This window comes from Dendropsophus ebraccatus, chromosome 5, assembly GCF_027789765.1.
Source record: "Dendropsophus ebraccatus isolate aDenEbr1 chromosome 5, aDenEbr1.pat, whole genome shotgun sequence".
Lineage (NCBI taxonomy): Eukaryota > Metazoa > Chordata > Amphibia > Anura > Hylidae > Dendropsophus > Dendropsophus ebraccatus.
In genome coordinates, this window is record NC_091458.1 from 17,892,826 (window position 1) to 17,899,936 (window position 7,111).

The following is a 7,111-nucleotide window of genomic DNA, read 5'->3' on the forward strand; positions in this document are numbered from 1 at the left end:
CTCCTATCTATCTATCTATCTATCTATCTATCTATCTCCTATCTATCTATCTATCTATCTATCTATCTATCTATCTATCTATCTATTAACAGTCATCCACGCCCTCCCTCACATTCACGTTATATCAGCCTCCAGTCCACATATCGGTTATCAGCCGCTCTGCCCACCCTCTCACCCCTTTTTTCATGTTTGTTTATAAAGAAGTCACAGCAGGGGGAAATACATTTAAAGAGTTTTGGTGTAATATGGCAGACTTGCACGGTTCTAGTTGGTGGTGGCCTTCTTCCTGGGCTTAGTATTATGGTTAATTTTTTTTTACTTTGGCAAGAGGTCAATGGGGCAGGGCCTCCAGCAGCCATGCCCTAGGCCTGCAGCACCTCACTCCCCGCCTCCCTTCTTTATTGGCATGCCCCTGGGCTGGATGGAGGTGGGGAGAGAGGTACTGCAGGATTAGGGAACAGATGCTCTGGTCCCGCCCTCTTGACTCCCCGCCTCAATATGCTGCCGGAATAAAACTTATTAACCATATCCTCAACCCCAGGAGTAACACCGACCAGACACGACATGATGACAACTAGAGAACGGTACTGGTGGTTTGTGGTGAGTGGCGGCCGCTACAGATTCGCTTTAAGCTGCTGCCAGTTGACGTCCAACACATCCGATCCTTTTCTCCCCCAACATCTGCTATTGGGGAGAAGTAGGAGACCCGTTACTCATCAGATGTTTCAGCATTAATATGAATAGATATTCTCTCGGTATGAAACAGCTAAGGGAAACTCTCTATAGCCTCTCCACAGGAATAATGAAGCATTACACATTTCTCCCCCAACCATATGGTCTGTCCATGTAATTCATGGTCATGTCGGGTCCTCCAGAAAGAGTCACACTCTTTGTAGTCCCTTTCTGCTTTCACTAACCGGGACCTTGTTCTATTAACCCTTAGAGGACTGGGCCAATTTAAATTTTTGCGTTTTTGCATTTTTTCACCTAGAAACCCACATGAGCCCTTATTTTTTGCGTCACTAATTGTACTTTGCAATGACAGGCTGAATTTTTCCATAAAGGACACTGCGAAACCAGAAAGAAATTCAATGTGTGGCGAAATTGAAAAAAAAAAAAAAAAAGATGCATTTCTTTTATTTGGGGGGTATTTTTTTTACACCATTCGCCCTGGGGTAAAACTGACTTGTTGTGCATGTTCCTCAAGACGTTACGATTATAACGATATGTAACATTTATAACTGTGATGGCCTGTAAAAAATTCAAACCATTGTTAACAAATATACGTTCCTTAAAATCGCTCCATTCCCAGGCTTATAGCGCTTTTATCCTTTGGTCTATGGGGCTTTGTCAGGTGTCATTTTTTGCGCCATGATGTTTTCTTTCTATCGGTACCTTGATTGCGCATATGCGACTTTTTGATCGTTTTTTATTAACATTTTTCTGGATTTAATGCAACCAAAAATGCGCAATTTTGCACTTTGGGATTTCTTGGCGCTTACACCATTTACCGTGTGAGATCAGGAATGTGATTAATTAATAGTTCGGGCGATTACGCACGCGGCAATAGCAAACATGTATACTACATATACTAGAAGCCCCCCTGAGGTTAGGGTTATTCCCCCTGGGGTTGGGGTTATTCCCCCTGGGGTTAGGGTTATTCCCCCTGGAGTAAGGGTTATTCTCCCTGGGGTTAGGGTTATTCCCGCTGGGGTTAGGGTTATTCCCCCTGGAGTAAGGGTTATTCTCCCTGGGGTTAGGGTTATTCCCGCTGGGGTTAGGGTTACATCCCCTGGGGTTAGGGTTATATCCCCTGGGGTTAGGGTTATTTCCGCTGAGGTTAGGGTTATTCCCCCCTGGGGTTAGGGTTATTTCCGCTGAGGTTAGGGTTATTCCCCCCTGGAGTTAGGGTTATTCTCCCTGGGGTTAGGGTTATTCTCCCTGGGGTTAGGGTTATTCCCCATGGGGTTAGGGTTACTCCCCCCTGGGGTTAGGGTTATTCCCCCCTGGGGTTAGGGTTATTCCCCCCTGGGGTTAGGGTTAGTCCCCCTGGGGTTAGGGTTATTCCCCCCTGGGGTTAGGGTTATTCCCCCCTGGGGTTAGGGTTATTCCCACTGGGGGACTAATAGTATAAGCACACTGATCTCTCATTGTGATCTATGCTGCATAGTAATACAGCATAGATCGATGAGATCGATGATACGTGCGGCACCCAGGACCGCGGCTGTTCAGAGGGCGGCTGCTGCGCGGCTCCACTCTGAACACCTGTGGGCATCCCTGGACGTACAGGTACGTGCAGGGTTGCCTAAGGGTTAAAGGAGTATTCCACTCAAAAATAACTTTTGATATGTTGCTGCCCATGGTGAGACTAACAATTCCTTCAATACTTTTTATTATCTATTTAGTCTCCTTCCCCCAGTTCTGAGCTGCTGCTTTCTGCTGAAGACTGTCTGTGAGCTTTTCCCTCCATCTCCCCCTCCTCCCCCCTCCCTTCTGAGATGACTGATGTAAACACATCCCCGGCAGGCTTTATCTGCAACATTGAAGCTTCTTTGTATTGATAGGAAGATTATTCTGAGGTCAAGTTGCTGATGAACTCGCTGTTATTATCCCTGCCAGCATAACAAAGACGTTACAATGTTGCAGATAAAGCCAGCCAGGGACTTGTTTACCTCAGTCATCTCAGAAGGGAGGGGGGAGGAGGAAGAGACAGAGAGCAAAGCTCACACACAGCTTTTTGTGTCTCTAGCAGAAAGCAGAAGCTCAGAACTGGAGGAAGGAGACTGAACAGATAATAACAATTATGGAAGAAATTATTAGTCTTACCATGGGCAGCAACATATCAAAAGTTATGTTTAAAAGGAATACCCCTTTAACTCTAACTTTCCTAATGGAGTACGTGATGATGAATAACATTTTCACCCAGCCGCTCTGTTAGGTCTTTCGGCCGGGAGAATCCACAGGTCTCCTCATTGAAATTCTGTAGAAAACTTTCAAAATCAGGAGCCAAGTGACAAATGTGATTCATTACGGGGACTTCACATTTATTCCATGTTGACAATCAAATTTCACAGCACTTGAGAGATATAAAGAAGAGGTTGGATCCCAGGCAAAGTCTTTATGCTGTAAAAGCACTTTGGAAGGCTGAGATGTGGCAATGTATCAAGCGGTAGTCACCAGTGAAGAATGTGTGACAGGCAGCCAGGACCCGCTATGCAGATGTCACTCCTCTCATTGCTATATCATTACATTTTATGCTGGCTGGTAATCATTCATACTGTCAGCTGGATGGTTAGGCTGGAGAATCCTTCCTTCCCACAGGCTATATTACTCCCCACAATCACTCTCAGGAAATAGGAGAAGAACCAGTTTGAGGAGAAAAAAAAATTAATGCAGAACCTTGTAAAAATCATCTAAAGAGACATCCGGAGCGTTCTCCAATGAATTCAATGACCTTTTTTTTTTTTTTCTTTTCTTTTAAAGGACCCGTTGACATTGTCAGAGTAAATTAAGATACCGTTCCCTTTTAAATAAATGCAATGTACTTTATTTAGATAGTGAATAGCCACCTTCTAACCTCCTAGTGTGTTTAGGTGAGACTGCTGCCACCACTAGGGGGAGCCCTGGAGCTTATAAAACTACACAGTAATAGAGGTGAGTGAACTTTTTAAAAGTTCAGTTGTACTGGTTCATAGAAGCATAGAAACATAAAAGATAGTGGAAAAGACCAGTCGGCCCTTTTAGTATTTCCTTTCTTATTATCTTAGGATAGATAGAAGTATATACCAGGCAGGTTTACATTCTGTTATTGGAGATTTACCAACCACATCTGCTGGAAGTTTTTTCCAAGTATCTACCACTCAGTTTCATTTCAGTTAAGTAATATTTTCTTCCATTGTTTCTAATCTTTCCCCCTTTCAGATTTGCTATTATAAACACTCCCCTCCTGAACCTTATTTAGTCCTGTAACATATATAAAGGTTTCCATCATGTCCCCCCTTTCCCTTCTTTCCTCCGGACTACGCCCTCCACCATTTTTGTAGCCGTTTTTGGACCCGTTCTATTTTATCATTATCTTTCTGTAGGTGAGGTCTCCAGAACTGGACACAGTATTCCAGATGTGGCCTCACCAGAGCTCTATACAGCGGGATAACAATCTCCCTCTTCTTACTGGTTATACTTCTAGCTATACAGCCCAACATAGCATTATATATACAGCCCAGCATAGCATTATACACTCACCGGCCACTTTATTAGGTACACCTGTTCAACTGCATGTTACCACTTAATTTCTAATCAGCCAATCACATGGCGGCAACTCAGTGCATTTAGGCATGTAGACATGGTCAAGACAATCTCCTGCAGTTCAAACCGAGCATCAGTATGGGGAAGAAAGGTGATTTGAGTGCCTTTGAACGTGGCATGGTTGTTGGTGCCAGAAGGGCTGGTCTGAGTATTTCAGAAACTGCTGATCTACTGGGATTTTCACGCACAACCATCTCTAGGGTTTACAGAGAATGGTCTGAAAAAGAAAAAACATCCAGTGAGCGGCAGTTCTGTGGGCGGAAATGCCTTGTTGATGCCAGAGGTCAGAGGAGAATGGGCAGACTGGTTTGAGCTGATAGAAAGGCAACAGTGACTCAAATAGCCAACCGTTACAACCAAGGTAGGCAGAAGAGCATCTCTGAACGCACAGTACGGCCAACTTTGAGGCAGATGGGCTACAGCAGCAGAAGACCACACCGGGTGCCACTCCGCTCAGCTAAGAACAGGAAACTGAGGCTACAATTTGCACAAGCTCATCGAAATTGGACAGTAGAAGATTGGAAAAACGTTGCCTGGTCTGATGAGTCTCGATTTCTGCTGCGACATTCGGATGGTGGGGTCAGAATTTGGCGTCAACAACATGAAAGCATGGATCCATCCTGCCTTGTATCAACGGTTCAGGCTGGTGGTGGTGGTGTCATGGTGTGGGAAATATTTTCTTCGCACTCTTTGGGCCCCTTGGTACCAATTGAGCATCGTTGCAACGCCACAGCCTACCTGAGTATTGTTGCTGACCATGTCCATCCCTTTATGACCACAATGGACCCAACATCTGATGGCTACTTTCAGCAGGATAATGCGCCATGTCATAAAGCTAGAATCATCTCAGACTGGTTTCTTAAACATGACAATGAGTTCACTGTACTCCAATGGCCTCCGCAGTCACCAGATCTCAATCCAATAGAGCATCTTTGGGATGTGGTGGAACGGGAGATTCGCATCATGGATGTGCAGCCGACAAATCTGCGGCAACTGTGTGATGCCATCATGTCAATATGGACCAAAATCTCTGAGGAAGCTTCCAGCACCCTGTTGAATCTATGCCACGAAGAATTGAGGCAGTTCTGAAGGCAAAAGGGGGTCCAACCCGTAACTAGCATGGTGTACCTAATAAAGTGTCCGGTGTGTGTATATACAGCCCAGCATAGCATTATATATACACAGCCCAGCATAGCATTATATATATATATATATATATATATATACAGCCCAGCATACCATTATATATTACAGCCCAGCATACCATTATATATTACAGCCCAGCTTACCATTATATATACACAGCCCAGCATACCATTATATATATATATATATATATATATACACACAGCACAGCATACCATTATATATACACAGACCAGCATACCATTATATATATATACACAGCCCAGCATACCATTATATATATATATATATATATATACACAGCACAGCATACCACTATATATATACAGCCCAGCATACCATTATTAGATTTTCCACATCACACACCTTTACTTTACTCTACGATAACAATAATCACTACAACAACAACAACAACATAAAAAAACAAACATAAAATGATATTTTTCTCTCCTTACAATAAACCGCGTCAAAAGTATACCAAGAATACTAGAATCTTCCCATCGCCGGCATTCAGTATCCGTCAGCGCCTTCCCCATTGTGACCGCTCACGTGCGGCACTCATCTTTATAATGTCTCTTTAAATTGCATTCCCTCTGTTTTATACTGAGAAATCTCGATTTATGATTAAAACCTCCATCTATAGAGAAGCGTTTGTGGACTATTTGCCGGAACGGTAGAAATAATGCAATGCCTTTTATGATAATGCATCATCATCAGAACAGAAAATAGATGTAAGTGCATCTGATTTTCTGGTAAATCAAGCAAGACGTTTCGCCATGATAACACGGGCCTGTTGTGCTGTGTGCAGTCTGCTGAGCAGAAGGTTATAGCACACTGAATGGCGAGCATTCTGAAGATTAACTCCCGTTCTGGCAGAGGGAACACGGCCTAAGCACTATTTCCGTGCTGACTTTTTATTTTGCCTTCTTTTTAGTGTTACTCTGTTGCTCGGAGTCCCTACATTTAAATTAATGAGTCGCTCCGCTCTAAATTCCATTTATAAATAAAGTTACGGAGAAAATCTGTTCTTTGTTTTGTAATCAAAAAGAAAAAAAAAAAAAGAAAAAATAAGAGAAAAAAGAATTGATTTGACAACAAGTAGCACAAATAGAAGTAAAAACTTCACTTTAAGGGGGTTGATCACCAAAAAGTAAAAACTTCATCTTAAAGGGGTTATTCACCAAAAAGTTTTCTTCTTTCAAATCAACTGGTGTTAGAAAGGGCCGGAGGTTTGTAATTTTCTTCTATTAAAAGAATCCAGTCTTCCAGTACTTATTAGCTGCCGTAAGTGGTGTTTTCTTTCCAGACTGACACTGTGCTCTCTGCTGCCACCTCTGTCCACGTCAGGAACTGTCCAGAGCAGCAGCAAATCCCCATAGAAAACCTCTCCTGCTCTGGACAGTTCCTGACATGGACAGAGGTGGCAGCAGAGAGCACCGTGTCAGACTGGAAAGAATACACCACTTCCTGCAGGACAGCAGCTCATAAGTACAGGAAAACTTGAGATTTTTGAAATATAAGTAAATTACAAATCTATATAACTTTCTGACACCAGTTGACTTGAAAGATTTTTTTTTACTTTGACCCTTAAAATCTTGTGATAACCCCTTTAAAGATGCACAAAACTTCTCCATTAAGCACATGTTGATCCGGCATCTTT

The 7,111-nt window shown here is 43.0% G+C and overlaps 1 protein-coding gene across 5 annotated transcripts in view; it reads right to left on the bottom strand.

Moving 5' to 3' along the window:
- Nucleotides 1-7,111, bottom strand: part of CNTN5 (contactin 5) — a 948,473-nt gene that overhangs the window by 77,083 nt on the left and 864,279 nt on the right. The gene's annotated exons all lie outside the window — the stretch shown is intronic.